The sequence below is a fragment of the Antechinus flavipes genome, chromosome 1 (genome assembly GCF_016432865.1).
Source record: "Antechinus flavipes isolate AdamAnt ecotype Samford, QLD, Australia chromosome 1, AdamAnt_v2, whole genome shotgun sequence".
Taxonomy (NCBI): Eukaryota; Metazoa; Chordata; class Mammalia; order Dasyuromorphia; family Dasyuridae; genus Antechinus; species Antechinus flavipes.
In genome coordinates, this window is record NC_067398.1 from 490,097,966 (window position 1) to 490,116,386 (window position 18,421).

General features: G+C 31.7%; 1 long non-coding RNA gene across 1 annotated transcript in view; it reads right to left on the reverse strand.

Moving 5' to 3' along the window:
- The window catches only part of LOC127563482 (uncharacterized), an 83,738-nt gene that overhangs the window by 41,964 nt on the left and 23,353 nt on the right, over positions 1 to 18,421 (reverse strand). Inside the window, exon 2 of the long non-coding RNA XR_007953983.1 lies at positions 3,811 to 3,875. This is a non-coding gene — a long non-coding RNA (uncharacterized LOC127563482). The remainder of the gene's footprint in view (positions 1 to 3,810; positions 3,876 to 18,421) is intronic.

The following is an 18,421-nucleotide window of genomic DNA, read 5'->3' on the forward strand; positions in this document are numbered from 1 at the left end:
GCTGCTATTAATAGTACTTAGTATCTTAGAGTTTTATTAGGTTTGTAATGTGCTTTAAAATTTTCTCACTTTATCTTCACAAAAACTCTGGGAGATAGGTGTTATTATTATTTCCATTTTACAAAGGAAGAAACTGAGGCAGACAGAAGCTAAGTGTCTGAAATCAGATTTGAACTCAGGTTTTCCAGACTCTAGGGTCAAGATTATCCATTATACCACTTACCTGTTTCTATGAAAGTATAAGCTATCTCTCTTATAACAGAAGATAAGAGTCAAGAGTGCCTTTCTAAACCCTAATTTGTTGTTGACAACAATGAAGTGTCCTCAAAGGATATAGAAACTAGGCTTCAATGAGGGAAAAAGAAATGTGAATTAGAAAAGGGAAGATGTAGCACCTATTAGAGTGATGGAAAACAGAAGAATGTTACATAAAGGGGAATTGGAAGGAAAAATAATGGTATGCCATTAGTTTTCGATACAACTCCTCTGTTCAACTTCCTCTTATAAATAATCCTTTCACAAAGGAATCTTTTCTAAGTCAGCAATTCTAAGGACCTTTTAGGAAAGTTTATAGAGTATTGTGGTCTGCTAAATATCACCCAATAAAGTAGACATGAGTTACCATCAGTCTCTTGATAATGAGAAGAGTATTTAATGAGGATTTGAAAGCTCTGGACTTTAAGGGAAATTTCTTGCTCAATACCAATTATGCAAATCTATAGAAAATGACCTGTGAGAAAATAGTATCAAATAAAAGCCTTATGAGATACACAGCATCTCTACAAAGAATACAGCATTAAATACCAAATTATTATCTACCTCTCTTTGGCCCCTGCTTGTACTACTTGACATGTGAATGAAGTTAAGAAGAGAGCATAGATAAATGCAGATTCCTGCATAGTTCTGACTCTCATAGAAATTGAAAGAGTGCTTTGGTATCCTAATAACACAGAAGGGAAATACTGAGTAAAATTTCTCTCTCTCCTTCCTGGTTCTTCTAATCTGGGAATGTGACATTTTACTTTCCTTCTGTCTTTCTAAAACCTTATATCCTCTGCCCCTGAGTTCATTGTGAGGGGAGAGTCTATTGTTAATTTTCCAGGGAGCATTTATACCTTAGAAATCAATAGATGGCAACAAAAGAGGATTTAATTTATTGTTTTGATGATTGTTTAGACATAAAAGGGATGAAGAAATTGTTAATTATATTGATCAAACTTAAAAGTGTATCTTGCATACATTTTTCCCTATGTAGTCAGTTGTTTAATATTTACTAGCATACCCCTGGTTAGAGGCAAAATGATGTACCTTTTATATTTCAAAAATTATGCAGTCAATAGGACTCCATCTTCCTTTTAGGCTCAGATTAGCATTTTTTAATTAAAAATATATGAACTTAAACATCAATATTTTCACACCTAAAACATAAAAGTGATTTGTGTAGAAACTGGATTTCTATTATAAAGGTTTTTATAAACAAACATTAAATTTAAAATGATATTGCCCAACATTGCCCCCTTAAAAATATCTTCTTGCTTTTTGAGGAGCATGTTAAATGTTCCATTATGTTCTTTTTTTTTTGTATTTTAATGTCATTATTTTTCCCTCTCCACATTCTACTATTTTTCCTCTTCAATAAAGTCCACCTATGTAACATCTAAGTGTAGTTAACTAAAATAAATACAGTGATCATTTCTTAAAAGAAGTATATCTCACTAGGCATCCCTAGCCTATCATCTTCCAAAAGGTAGGACACAGGTAACATCATCATCAATGTTCTGGACTCATAAGTTTTTAAAAGTTATTTTACTTTACTTTATTATATATCTGTATGAACTAGTCTATTGGTACTCCTCACTTTATATCAGTTAGTATGTTTTTTTCCCCAATTTTCTCCAAATCTTCTTTTCTTCATTTTGTTTAAACAACAATATTCCATTACATTCATATTTTGTTTTGTGAATTATAGGCACTTACTTTGTTCCCAGTTCTTTGCTATGATAAAAATAGTAACAAATATATATATATTAAAAAAAACTAACTATGGGTCTTTCCCTTTGTTTTTGATATTTTGGCAATATATATGTATTATTGATTTAAAGATTCTGCATAATATAATGATTTTTAGACATACTACTAAACTTTTTCATAAGATTATTAAAAGTTAAATCTTTAACCTAAAGTGTTAAACCAAACTTTAGCTATTCCAATAATGCATTAGTTATGGAACACTGTGGGCTATAGTCCACAGACTATGCAACAAATATAATTGTCTTATTTTTCATTTTTCATTTATTTTAAACTTAAATACAAAATAGGAAAAGAGGATGGAAATGACATTGCCATGTTCAAAGCATAAGAAGGAAAAAGATGATTTAAAATATAAAGTAACAAATTTTAATTTAAAAAAACTCTATGTAATAAGTACTATACATTGTCTTCAGAGATGTCCAGCATTCCTTTGTCAGTTTTCTTTTTCAACACATGTCATATATCTATATCTATTATATATGTGTATCTATGTTTCACATAGATACATATACACATATATAGAAACACATATACAAAGATATCTATAATCTATAGTATCTATAATCTATAATCTTACATTATTGCATATATGTAAGACTTCATTGTGCTTTTTTTTATTTGTGTTTCTCTGAAGGTGGATAGCATCTTTTTTGCATAAGATCGAGTCTTTCAATATTTTTGTAAATCCACCAACTCAATAAAGGCCTCACTTCTAAAATATATAAAAAACTGTCAAATTTATAAGAATATAAGTCATTCCCCAGTTGATAAATAGTCAAAGGATATTAACAGACAATTCTCAGATAATAAAATTAAAGTTATATATAATCATATGAAAAAATGCTCCAAATCACTATTGATTAGAGAAATGCAAATTAAAACAACTCTGAGGTACTATCTCACACCTTTCAGAATGCCTAAGGTGCAAAAAAAAAGATAATGATAAATGTTGGAGGGGATGTGGGAAAACTGGAACACTAATTTATTGTTGTTAGAGTTGTGAAATGATCCATCTATTCCGGAAAGCAATTTGGAACCATGCTCAAAGGGCTATCAAACTGTTCATACCCTTTGATCTAGTAGTATCACTATTGGGTCTATATCCCAAGGAAATAATAAAGGAGGAAAAGGACTTACATGTGCTAAGTGTTTGTAGTGGCTCTTTTTGTGGTAGCAAAGAATTGTAAAATGAATAGATACCTATTAATTGGGGAATGACTGAATAAGTTATGGTATATAAAAGTAATGGAATGCTATTGTTCAATAAAAGATGACGAACAAACGGATTTTAGAAAGACCTGGAAAGGTTTATATGAACAGATGCTGAGCAAAACAAGCCAAACCAGTAATACATTGAACATAGCAACAGCAAGTTTTTGCCATGATCAACTATGAATAACTTGGTTCTTTTCAGTGATTCAGTGCGCCAAGACAATCCCACTAAACTTTGTGCCTACAATGCTTTAGGCTTTTGGATATATTCCTCATAGATATAGACTATTGAAGAGGTGACACATAGGATAAGACAGTTTTGTTTTGTGGGGAAAAACATAATAATTTTTTTTTGTAGATAGTGTTTTAGGGATGGCGGTGAGAACATTGGATTTTAAGCAATACCCATATGAAGAAATTCAATAACCATAGTTGGGGAAGAATGATGGAGAACACTTGGGTGAAGATCAACTGAGGTGGCAAAAAAGACAAATTGTTATTGGAGTATAATATAGACCACTTGGATAAAATTAGGGAATAGATGAATCAGGGAAACAGATTACTCACTTGGCACAGAGTTACGATGTTGTAATGAAGGGGACTTCAATTATCCAGGCATTTGCTGGAACTTCCTGCCAAAAACACAACAGCTCACAATTTCTTGGCTTGCTTTAAGGATAAGGTCATACTTCAAAACAGAAAAGGATTTAACCATTGTCTGAACTCTTGCAGCAGCCTTCTAAATGAACCTCTGACATCTACTACCTGCCTTTACCAATCCATCATCTACACAGCTACTCAAATAATCTTTCTTTTCTTTAAATGTTTTATTGATATATTTTATATTCCTTCATTTTTTCGATATATCTCATAGCAGCATCTTTCTTTATAACAAAAAATAAAAGAGAAGAAAAAAGTTCAACAAACTATCCAGCACATCAATCAATTAACTTATCCCATATTTCATATTTATAATCTTTATATAATAAATTATTATATATAAATATTATATAAATATAATAAATGATATATAAATATAATATAATATATAATATATTTAATCTTATATTCTTATAATATGATATATAATATAATTTATAATCTTTACCTCTATTAAAAAATGTACATTCTCATTTTTATTCTGAAGCTAAATTGGTCATTATAATTACCCAGCAATTTTAAATTTTCTGTTTTCACTGTTGTATATTCTTCTTTCATTGTTGTAATCATTGTACATAGGTCTTGTTCTACTTATTTCATTTTGTATCAATCAATCCATGGAGTTCTTCCCATGTTTTTCTCTATTTCTCCCATTCACAGCATTTTTCTGTCTAGTAAAAATAGTCCATTATATTAATATAGCAATTTTTACTTGGCTATTCTCCCAAGAGAATTGTATCCCAATTTCTTTTCAATTATTTACTATTATGAAAAGTGATATTATAAACATTTTGGTACATATACATGGAACCTTTCTTTTTATCTTTGATCTTCCTGGAATATAGGCCAAGCCATAATCAAAGGATGTGGATATCTTACTCGTTTTTCATGTAATTCCCATTGTTCTTTACAATGACAGGGTCAGTTCATAGCTATATCAAAAATGTATTAATATGCATGTCTTTCCACAACTATCCCCAACATCTATTGATCCAATGTTTTGCTATATATGCTAAAAATGCTGTTTGTGGCCCAAAGTCTATAGAATTATGCATACCCTTTGACCCAGCAGTGTGACTACTGGGATCTGTATCCCAAGAAACTTATAAATGAGGAAAAAGGACCCACCTGGGCAAAAAATGTTCATAGCAGCTGTTTTATGGTAGCAAATAATTGGAAAATAAGTAGATGTCTTCATCAATTGGGGAATGGCCGAATAAGTTGTGGTATATGGAGGTAATGGGACATTATTGTTCTATAAAAAGTGATAAGCTAATTTTGGAAAGACCTGAAAAGATTTACATGAACTGATATCGAGCAAAACAAGAAATACATTGTACACAGTAACAGCAAAAAATGTCCAATGATCAACTATGATCATTAACAATGATCAATGGTTCTTCTTAGGGTTTCAGTGATCCAAGGCAATCCCAGTGAACTTTGAATAGAAAACATCATCTGCATTAAGAAAAAGAATTATGGAGATTGAATGTAAATAAACACATGTATATTCACTCTTTTCTGTTTCTTTTTCTTACCCATGATTTTTCCTTTTTATTCTATTTTTTCTCTCTCAATATGATTCATAAAGCAATATGTATTTCAAAACAAACAAATAAGTATTTGTGGCCATTACAATATAGGATTAACTGCTTGGAAAAAAAAAATGTTGTTTGTGATAAATCCTGAGTTATTTGGATTTGGATTTTTCTTATTACTATTGAGTTGAAACAATCTTTCCACATAGTTATTAAATGTGGAATATTTTCCTTTCCTTTACCTCTTGAAAAAAACATAGCCTTTGTGTTCATTGACATATCTGCTATCTGGTAAACTATATTTTGGATTTCTTCCTTTTTTTTCTTAGAGCTTCATTTAGTATTCGTTGATGTCTTTTGATTTCCAAACATATCTCTGTATTCCTTCCCTACTCAAAGAATCTTCCTCTGTAACAAAGAGAAATGCATTTCAAAAAGAGACATTGACAAACTGGAGATATTCAGAAGAGAGTTATTCCAATTTAGCAGTGTCCAAAGTCTAGTGTATGTCCTTCTACTTAAAAGACACTTTACAAATATATATTGAATTTAGATCAAACAAGGTGTTAATGCAGCTGTATTATATTAAAGTTAGTTGAGAAAAAGGAGATTTGAATCTGGAGAAGATAATTTGGATTTAGGTGGGATATAGTTGTTCTCATATATTTGAAGGGCTGAAGTACAATTAAGGAGAACAGACATATATTACTTTGGTCCTACCAAAAAAGAATGAGAATCAATAGGCAAATCACTTAGTGAACATAATTAAGAGAATTCCTATATGAAATAGAAGGCCAGATGAGTTCTAAGGTGCTTTCTAATGCTAAGATTTAATTAACTTGATTTTCTTGCTTTCAAGTAGAGCAGCTAGATAGAAACTATAAGCTTTACTTTAGGAGGCAGTTGCCATTACTTGTATAAATTATTCTTCCAGTTCAAGTTTTACATTATAATTCTTCTGTTTCTGAATCCAGAGTCTCTTGACATTGTTGGCAGGAGGTGAATCAAGAAAATGAATGGATATCAAGTTATTGTAACAAAGCCTTGAGGGAGGTTGTGGTTGAAACTGTGAGATGCGTGAATTAGATTTACTTAGTGGCAAGCTCCTGGAATAAGCCAAGGCTGTCCAGGTGGTCTTGAAAAGATCCCAGTGTACCTGGAAATCTCATATAGTCAAACTTAAGGCTGGCTGAGGTGAATGTGAGAATTTTTCTGAGAAACAAATAAGCCAAGTGCTAGAAAGCAGAGGAAACACTGCTCTCTAACCAAGCAATAGCTATACTTGATGATATTTGATGAAATGGTGATAAGAGAAAAGAACAAAATCAGATTGTGAAGTGAGATTCAATATAGTAAGTTAATAAAATGAAATGTGGATTTTGTTTACAATTATCAATTTCCAAAAAATCTTATTCTGAGACTATAATAAGGAATGGAGTTAATCCTTGTTTCTTTCTTTTTTTCAATTTAAAAATTTTTAATTATCAAGAATTTGTTTTTTCACCCTCCCATATTGAGCTCACTAAGAGGAAACTCATTTTTATAAATAAACATAGTCAACCAAAATGGATTCCCATATTGGGCCATGTCTGAAATTGTCTTGTTCCAAATATTAGTCCCTCACACCTGTTAGGAAATGAATAGCATTCTTCATCACTGGTCATCTGGAATTATGTTTGTTCATTATGTTGATGAGTGTTCTAAAATTTTTCAGAATTATTTGTTTTTACACTTTTAAAAATGGATGCAAGTGGGATTAAATGATTAGCTCAAGGTCACACAACTAGCAAGTGTTGGAGGATGTGAAACTCAAATAATCCAGGGCTGGTGCTCTATCCACTGTACCACCTAATTGCCTCTATTTTTATACTATTGATGTTAACTTATTCACTTAAACAGTGATTTTTGGTTTCTTGAAAACTGTGATAGAGGAGGGTATATTCTGATAGATCTGACTTGACTCAAATTGCTTGGAAGACACATTTGTCACAAGCCTTCCCTCTGAGAACCACCAGCCCAGCTTAGTTCAGATAAGTTTATGCTAGAAAATTGACCATCAGATGACGACATTTTGTTATGTTATGACTACATTATTTCATGAAATCAGGACCAAATGAGATAAGATATGGACAGTGATTTACTTCCTTTAATACCTATATTAGTGAGATAACTACAGTGATGGTGATAAAAATTATGTTGAAATTGTCTACCTAGACATGAAATGTTTTGATATGCTTAGAGTGTTTTTTAGGATCTCCAGTACCACTGAATATATTAGTAAAATCATAGAGCTTTTGATGCATAAAATGGAATGAAAAAATATTTTTGACAATGTATTATACCAGCTCATTTATTCTCAGAAACCAACTTAACCTATGCATAGAAATAAAAACACTGCCTTTAAGACAGATAGCATTCTAAATAAATTTTTTGTAGGATTAGATATTTTGTAATCTTGACCTGTGAGCATTGAACAAAGGGATTAGCATCAGAATTCACAAAAGTGAAGTTTTATATTGAATATAAGGAAAAAGATTTGAGAGTGAAAAGGAAAGACTGTTTGTGATTATAACTTCAAGATTTACAGTTCCATGACAAACTGGCATAAAATCTCAAATTTGAGGCATTATATACAAAAACAGTAGGTAAAACTATGGTTTAAATACATTAGTGAAGGATTTTAGAAGAGTCCTAGGAAATGACCTAGTGCTTACAATGGAGATTGCATGACATTTTGCATAGCAGGGAAAAGGGAAGTACAAGGATTGCGTGACTATTCGAATCTGTTACAAACCCTGACTCAAATAGGTGTTATGAAGAATCTCACCAGATATTCAGCACAAACTGGCAGACCTTTATTTAATGAATGAAGACTGAGAATATGGAGAGGAAGAAAGGGACAATAAACAAAGGACATTAAAGCTGAATATAAACCTCTACTTTCTCTATCAAGCTAGGAAGGCAACAGATATTTGGGAAACTCAGTGGTATAATGAGGCATCTAGGTGGTACAATTGATAGTGTTATGCCTGGAATCAGGAAGACTCATGTTTCTGAGTTCAAATCCAGTCTCAGATACTTACTTACTGGCCACTAGCTGGGCAAGTCACTTAACCCTATTCACTTCAATTTCCTCATTCATAAAATAAACTGAAGAAGGAAATGGCAAATTACTCCTGTATCTCTACCAAGAAAACTCCAAATGGTGAGTCAGACATGACTGAAATGATTAATTAATAGTAACAAAATGTGGTGTAATAGAAAAAATGTTGGATTTGAAATTAAAAATTCTGAATTTGAATCTTGAATCTGCCGCCTTTCCCCTATATGATCATCTTTTTCAGTTCCCTCAAAGCAATCGAACAAAGCAGAAGTTTGAGCCCCTCTTCCAGTGTAAAGCTGTGATCTTGTTAACTACAAACAAAATAAGGAAAGCACCCAAGCAGAAAGGTTCCCACAGCTTTTGTGTCTCCAAGATTTAGATCAAACCCTACTTTCTGCAGATCTTTCTTTTTCTCTTGAAAGCTTTCTTTCAGATTAGCATCATCTACTTTGTATATATCTTTTATGTATTTAATTATTTATGTGTTGTCTCCTTCTTTAGAATATGTGATCCTTAAAATTAATAATTTTAATTTTTGCCTTAATTTTATATTTTTTAAATTGTTTTTTAGTTAAGATGATAGCTATTTCTTTTTATAGTTTTTTATTTACAAGATATATGCATGGGTAATTTTTCAGCATTGACACTTGATTTCTTATAAATTAGAGTCAATTCTCTATATATTTTGGAAATGAGGCTTTTATCAGAACCTTTGACTGTAAAAAGGTTTTCCCAGTTTATTGCTTCCCTTCTAATCCTGTTTGCATTAGTTTTGTTTATACAAAAACTTTTTGATTGGATATAATCAAAATTTTCTATTTTGTGATCAATAATGATCTCTAGTTCTTCTTTGGTCATAAATTCCTTCCTCCTCCACAGGTCTGAGAGATAAACTATCCTATGCTCTTCTAATTTATTTATAATCTCATTCTTTATACCTAGGTCATGAACCCATTTTGACCTTATCTTGGTATACGGTGTTAAGTGTGGGTCAAGTTTCTGCCATATTAATTTCCAATTTTCCCAGCAGTTTTTGTTAAACAGTGGATTCTTATCCCCAAAGTTGGGGTCTTTGGGTTTGTCAAACACTAGATTATTAAAGTTATTGACTATTTTGTTCTGTGAACCTAACCTATTCCACTGATCAACTAGTCTATTTCTTAGCCAGTACCAAATGGTTTTGGTAACCACTGCTTTATAATATAACTTTAGATCTGTTACAGCTAGGCCACCTTCCTTTGATTTTTTTTCATTAGTTCCCTTGAAATTCTTTACCTTTTGTTTTTCCATATGAATTTTGTTGTTATTTTTTCTAGGTCATTAAAATAGTTTTTTGGAGTCTAATTAGTATAGCACTAAGTAAATAGATTAATTTAGGTAGTATTGTCATCTTTGTTATATTTGCTCGCCCAATCCAAGAGCAAACTTTATTTGTGTGGAAAGTATTTTGTATTTTTGCTCATACAGTTTCTGATTTTCCCTTGGCAGATCGATTCCCAAATATTTTATACTATCAGTAGTGTCTTTAAATGAAATTTTTCTTTGTAACTCTAACTATTGGATTTTGTTAGTGATATATAAGAATGCTGATGACTTATGTAGTTTTATTTTCAAATTTTATCTTTTAAAACAGCATACATTGTGCACAAAATGAACATTTGCTGACTGACTGACAGACTGACAGGTGGCATAATCTTCAAGTCAGGGAATGAAGAGGAAGAAGTCCACCACAGCACTATGAAATACTGGTTCATAGCCTTTGTACATGATTACACCAAGTTCTTGATATTCTTAGGTCAATTGGTGGTAAATTTCATGATTAGAGTATTTCTAGGATATTTAATTAAATAGAATGGCTTTACTTGTCTGGGGGGAAACTGATTTTTATCTTTAATATTATAGACAGGAAGTCACCTGAAAAGCTACACATTTCTATTAAAAAAAAAAATGCCATTTATCAGAGATTCTAGGAAAGAAAAAGATGTATCTAGAACAAAGATAGGTTTTCATGTGTTAAGTGAGGCTTAGGAAAGTAAAGCTGTATTTTGGACCATCCCAACTACTTAGAGGGAAAATATAATTTTACTTATGGAAATAGACATGCTTTCAAATAAGATTATAATGTGATATGCTTTGCTTTGTGAACTAGAAGCTAGAAAGACCTGAACTTTAGCTCAATCATTTTGTGGTGTGCCTGCTATGGAGAGTGTCTTCAGGGGTACAAAAGCAATCTGATTTTGCTGAGGCATGTCAGCAATTTCTGTCATTAAGATGCTGACATGGCTTGCCTTGACAGGCTGAAGAAATTTAACCACTTTGATAAGGTTAAAGGGTGTATCCAACCAAGAACAAAAAACAAACAAAATGCTGCTTTAGAAGAGTGAGTACACATTCTAGGAACCAATTGTCAAGTGACAACATCACCAACATCCATTACTGCCCTTTCATCCTAAAATAAACAATGCTCTTGATAAAAAGAGCCATTCACATTGGTGCATTTGTCAATTGCACTGTCGGACATTACAGAAAAGTGCTTGACTGCTGCCAGTTAAAATATATAAAGCTTATTGCAAATACCCTAAATGCCCATTTCAGAGATTGAGTGGCTCTGACCAAGAAATTCACTTGACATTATGATTTTAGTATGGAGGGAGTAGTGGTATTTAGAGATATGCTGGGAAAATAAGGAGATTGGTGATTTTACTTAGGAAATGTAGTGATTATAAAAATCAATGATGGCTGTTGATATTCATTTGATGCCAAAATAGAAAATTCTTATGAAGTGATGTTTTGTAAATTATTTATTCACTTACGAACTAAACTTTTACTCAAAGGGAAAAATATTACTTATGAATACATAAAAAATGAATGAGCTGAAAACTGATATTGATCATATATACTAAATTTTAGTCCCCAACACATCTTAACTTAATAATGTGGTATAAAGCACTCATTTTTAAAGAGGTCAAAATGTCCTTAGAGTTTAAATGATCTGTTAAATTTAAAGCCAGTACATGATTATAGTTGAATATACCAGTTACTTTTTTTAATTTTAAAGGAACTAATAAATAGGATGTTATGTTTTAAAAACACTCCTAATTTAAAAATAAAATTTGCAAAGCTATGGCTTGGGTAATGCAAACTTTGATCTTTTGTGATCATAAGCAAGTATTTAACTTTCTGAACTGCCCTTTAAATTATAGGTTAATGTCAGGGGCCTTCATCAACTCATATATGAACTATTGCTGATTAGCTTTTCTGCCCTAAAGTCTTTCTCACTCCTTCACTCAATTGTCAAACTTCACTTCTAAAATGCAAGTCTCGTCATATCATTCTATTCTACATTCAATAAATATTACTGTCTCCATATTATCTCTAGATTTGAATAAAAAATACTCTATTTGGTTTTTAAATAGTTCACAACTTGGTTCCTCTTTACTTTTTTCAGTTTTCTAAGTACCTTACACCTATTCTGAGATCCAATCACTTCTTGTTCTTTATATTACATACTGACTTCTGACTCTGTGCCTCCCTTGCCAAATGTTATCGCTTTATCTCCACCAATTAAGGAAAGATTTGAAGAAATCTTTCCTAATTTTTCTTAATATTAGTTCTTTCCCTGTGAGACCACTCTCGATTTATCTTATATATCTTGTTTGTATGTAGTTTGCATGTCTTACCCATTTGACTATGAAATTTTTTACTATTGGAACTTTTATTACTTTCTTTATATCTTTGATACTTAATACAGTGCATTGGCACATAGGGTGAGCTTAATCTAGTTGGCTAATTGATTAATTTATAGATAAATTATGCTTAGCTATTTTAAAATTTTTAAAAATATTTAAATATTTTTAAACAGATAGTCCCAATATTCCAAATAATCTTTACAAGAGAGATAATATGATATATTAGACAGTTGACTGCAGTATCAGAAAAGTCTGGGATCCAGTGGCTTTGGGATCCTAAACAAATCTCTTAATGTCTCAGTGCCTTTGACAATTCTTTGACAATAATTTTAAGTTGCAAATAAGGGAGAGGGTCTATAAAGGGGGAGAGCTGTTTGAGGGAGGTGAGGTCAGAAGCAAAACAGTGGGGAGGAAGGAAATGGGAACTCTGCTTTGTCAGATGGAATTTCTTTCCTGGGAGTAAAATCACAAGCCTAGTTACTAATTTTGCCTAAAACGCTTTCAAATTGTACATACCCTTTGTTCTTGCCGTGTCTATACTGTGTCTATATCCTAAAAAAATCATAAAAAGGGAAAAAGACCTACATGTGCAAAAATGTTTACAGCAGCTTTATTTATAGTGGCAAAGAACTGGAAAGTGAACGGGTGCCCATGAGTTAGATAATGCCTGAATAAGTTATGGTATATGAATGGAATGGAACAGACTACTATTGTTTTGTAAGAAATGATCAACAGGATGACTTCAGAAAAGTCTAGAAGGACTTACATGAACTGATGCTAAGTAAAGTGAGTAGAATCAAGAAAACACTGTGTATAATACCAACAAGATTATGTGATGATCAATTGTGATGGACGTGGCTCTTTGCAACAATGAGGTGATTGAATGCAATTTCAATAGACTTGTAATGGAAAGTGCCATCTGCATGCAGAGAAAGAACTATGGGGACTGAATGTGGATTACAATATAGTATATTTACCTTTTTCATTGTTGTTTGCTTGCTTGTTTTATTTTTCCTTTCTCATTTTTTTCCCTTTTGATCTGACAAATGTGGAAATATGTTTACAAGAATTGCACGTGTTTCATCTACATTGAATTACTTGCTGTCTAGGGAGGAAGTAGGTGAAGAGGGAAGAATAAATTTGGAACACAAAGGTTTTGCAAAAGGAAACATTGAAAACTGTATTTGCATGTATTTTGAAAAATAAAAGGCTATTATTATTAAAATAAAACAAGTCTAGTTACTATTTTTATTTCTTACCAGATCACTCAGAAGTCAATGGAAGATTGTTCTTTGATCTTCTCTTTCTCTATTTTATTCAAGTAAGCAAGTAGATATATAAAACTTTCCTTAAGAACTGCTTTATCCTCAATCCATAAATTTTGGTTAATTGTCTCATTGTTATAATTCTCTTTGATGAAATTATTGATTGTCTCTATGATTTGTTATCTCACCCACTCATTTTTTAGGATTAGATTATTTAGTTTCCAAATAATTTTTACTCTGTTTTTCCTTGGCCCTTTATTACATGTATTTTTTGCATATGATCTGAAAAATATCCATTTATTATTTCTGCATTTCTGCATTTGATTTTGAGGTTTGTATGCCCTAATACATGGTCAATTTTTGTATAGCTTCCATGTACCAGAGAGAAAAAAATATATTCCTTTCTGACTCCATTCAATTTTCTTCAAGGATCTATCATCCCTAACTTTTATAAAATTCTATTTATTTCATTAACTTCTTTATTATTTATTTTGTGGTTTAATCTATTTAGTTCTGATAAAGCAAGATTGAGGTCCCCTACTAATATACTTTTTCTGTTTATTTCTTCTTGCAGCTCTCTGGATTTCTCCTCTAGGAATCTGGATTCTATACTACTTAGTGCTTACATATTTAATGTTGTTATTACTTCATTATGTAAGGTATCCTTTAGTAAAACAGTTTCCTTATCATTTTTAATTAGATCTATTTTTGCTTTTGCTTGATCTGAAACCAGGATTGCTACCCTTACTTTTTTTTTTTTTTACTTCATCTGAAGCATAATAGAGTCTGCACCAGTCTTTTACTTTCACTCTAAATCTATCACTCCGTTTTAAATGTGTTTCTTATAAACAACATAATGACTTTTAGGCTAGTCTGCTATCAGCTTCCATATTTCATGGGAGGATTCATCATAGTCACATTCACAGTTTAAATGACTAATTCTGTATTTCTTGCCATCTTATTTTCCCCAAATTATAATTTTCTCTTTCCTTTTTCCCCTTTTCTTACTCCTCACTGTTTTGCTTCTGTCCACCACCTCCTTCAAACAGCTCTGCCTTTACAGACCCTCTCCCTTTCTTATTCCTTACCCCTTCTACTTCTTTTTTCCCTTCTGGTAGCCTCCACTCTTTCCTTTCCCCCTTCTATCTCTTACTTCCCTATAGAGTGAAACAAGTTTCTCTATGAAGCTAAATATGTCTGATATTTTCTCTTTGAGCTAAATCCAATGAGATTAAGGTTCACACAATTCTCATCAACCTCCTTTTACCCTTCAATTGTTATAGGTTTTTTATTGCTCTTCATGAGATGTATTTTACCCCATTTTAATTTCCCTTTCCTCTTTTCCCAGTACAATCCCTTTTACACCTCTAGTTTCTATTTAATATCATTATAATAAAGTCACATGATACCCACATCCTCTAAGCATACTATTAACAGAGATACAATTATCAAAAGTTAAACATATGGAGAAATTAGACATTGACCCACATTTAACACTGTATACAAAGATAAAGTCAAAATGGGTTCATGATCTAGACATAAAGAATAATATCATAAACCAATTAGAAGAACATAGGATAGTTTACATCTCAGACCTGTGGAGGAGAAAGGAATGTGACCAAAGAAAAACTAGAGATCATTACTGATCACAAAATAGAAAATTTTGATTATATCAAGTCAAAAAGTTTTTGTACAAACAAAACTAATGCAAACAAGAATAGTAAGGGAAGCAATAAACTGGGAAGACATTTTTACAGTCAAAGGTTCTGATAAAGGCCTCATTTCTAAAAAATATACAAAATTGACTCAAATTTATAAGAAATGAAACCATTCTCTAATTGATCAATGTTCAAAGGACACGAACAGACAATTTTCAGATGAAGAAATTAAAACTATTTCTATTTATATGAAAAGGTGCTTCAAATCACTATTGATCAGAGAAATGCAAATTAAGACAACTCTGAGACACCACTACACTGTCTAGACTATTTTTCATCATGGTTTTCAAATAGTTCAAATAATTCTAAGCTTGTCTCTCCTGGATCTAATTTCCAAGTTAGTAGTTTTTCCAAAGAGGTATTTTACATTTTCTTCTATTTTTTCTTTTTTGCTTTCTTTTGTTTGATGTATTCTTGAAGTCCCACTGGATAATTCATTTCCATTTCTTCAATCCTAATTTTTAGTGAATTATTTTCTTCAGTTAGCTTATTTTCTTTTGCATTTGGCTAATCAAAATTTTAAATGTTATTTTGTTCATTTGATTTTTTTTCATTTCACAAATTCTGTTTTTCAAGAAGTTGGTTTCTTTTTCCATTTCATCAAATCTATTTGATGTTATGTGCTTTTTCCATTTCACTGATATATATAATATTCCATTTCACTAAATATATTTTAAGGAGTTTTCTTCAGATAGTTTCTGCATTTCCTTTTCTAAACTCTCCTGCAAAGTTCTCATTTTCTTTCTTTATTTTTCTTCAAACTCTATTTTAAGATCCTTTTTGAATTATTTTATGAGAGCCTTATGAAATGGAAACAAAATCATATCATAGTTTAGGGTTTCATCTGGAAACAAATTGCCTTTAGTGTCCTGGGGATTTGAAGTCTGTTCTTTCCTGTCTCCATAAAAGTTATCTATGGTCAGAAATCTTTTTGCTTTTTTGTTCATTTTTAAAGGGTGCTCTTGGGACAAAAGGGAGATTGTCACAGTCTTTCTCTACAAGTGACAATGGCTTCACACTATCCTGGAGCCAGTGTTGCTGGCTTCCTTCTCATGCTATGGATATGTGGCCAAGTCCTATGTTATTTTAGGGTTCAGGAATTCACTATTTGTCTTTTTTAGTTGCATGGGGTATCTCACCGTTAGTCTGCTGATCCATTGGCTTTTGAACTAGGACAGACTAGCCAACACTGCTGTATTTTGGCTAAAAGCCTCCCAATATATTCCCCTTGCTCATGAACTCCATTTTGTCCTGTATTCTAGTGCTGCACTTATTCTTGTCTGCCTTTCCCCCTCCTCCCACTGGAAGTGAATGATTGAAAGAGACCTTTTCTGAAGTTCTTCCAAAATATGTTCTGCTGGAAATGTGTTACACTCCAAATATTGGTGGATTTTGTCATTCCAAAACAAGTTTAGAAGCTTGATCTGGTGTTGATCTGAGCGAAGTCAGGTAGAACTCAAAGACCTGACTATTCTCCACTATCTTGGCTCCATTGCTGGAAGATTGTTCTTTCAATACTTCCATTCACATCTTTCTTTTCTGTTCCTGCTGACAATTTTCATTAGCTCTTCAATTTCTCACTCTGTTTTTCTTAATAATTACAACATTCTAACAGAGCTACAGAATCTTAAAATTGGAATGAACCTTAGAGATAATTTAATGAAATCTATTCCCAAATTTGAATGCCCTTGACAAGATTCTTAACAAGTGGACTCTAGTCTTCACATAAAGACATCATTTCTTTCTTTTTTTTTTTTTTTATAGCTTTTTATTTACAAGTTACATGCATGGGTAATTATACAGCACTGACAATTGCCAAACCTTTTGTTCCAATTTTTCCCCTCCTTCCTCCCACCCCCTCCCCCAGATGGCAGGTTGACCAATACATGTTAAATAAGGACATCAATTCTTGAACCATTTCTTTTATGTCTTGGGAGACATTTCAATCTTGCACAACTATGATTTTTAGGACTTTTTTACAGGATTGCTTTGAAAAGCTTAAAGGGAATATCGAACCAGCAACAGAAAACAAATTATCCAACATAATCATAACTCCGTGAAAAATCCATCCATGCTTAAGATCTTTTCCATGACACCAAGCAGACATTGGAATCTCTTTACAAAAACAAAAAAACAAACACTATTATAATTATCCATTTAAATTTGCAGTTCTCTAGGATAAACATTTTTCTTCAATCCATCTTCCTATGACATGTTGATTCATATTGAGCTTATAGTCCCATAAAATCCCAAGATAAATTTTTCATAGAAACTATAGTCCAACTATGTATGCTCATCTGTGCCACCAATTTCTTGAATAGATTTTTAATGCCTATTCAATTACAGTTTAGTAAATTTAATTTATTATTCTTCTGGATTCTTACTTTGTAGTTCAATATTCTAATTTGATATTACATGTAAATTTGCCAAATTTACCATCTAAGCCTTCATAAATGTTATTAAAAATATTCACTTGACACTGGGCCGAGGGAAGATCTATGGAGCACTCCAATGAGCACTTTCCTCTAGGCTCATTGTCAATCAATTAATGACTATTATTTGGATCTAATTACTGAATTAGTTCTGAAGCTATCTGATGATAGGATTATCTTTTCCACTTCATTATTTATATAATAAAGGATGGCATGATTTTGTTAAAGGCCTAATTTAATATATCATGTCTGTGATGGTCTCTGATCTTAACTCTAGGGATTTAGTCAGAAAAAGAAATTAGACTTAGTTTAACATGTTATTGATAAACCCATATTAGTTTTCAGTGATAACTATATGTACATATCATATATATGTATGTACATATTATATATATATATACCTGTATATATAAAAAACATTATATACACACACACACATTATATGGCTCAAGTTAGCAACAAAATGTTCCCATTCAGAGAAGCTCTGTTGACATTTGTTTATTGACATTAATTCTTTTGGTAGTCTTTTTGTCTTGGGGCCATTTTTTCTGTTGAATGTGAATATTTAGTTTGTAGAGGATAAGTCTATGATCAGTCCAGCATTCTGTACTATATATTGCCTTCATCATTCTCACACCCTGACTAGTACAGTCACATTGTCTATTAAATGCCACCATTTGCTGCTAGTATCCTTGAAGTTTTGTTGAGTTTATAAAAAACAGAAAACAGTGTTGGTAATAAAAAGGTTATAAGATTAACAAATCTTCAGTAAT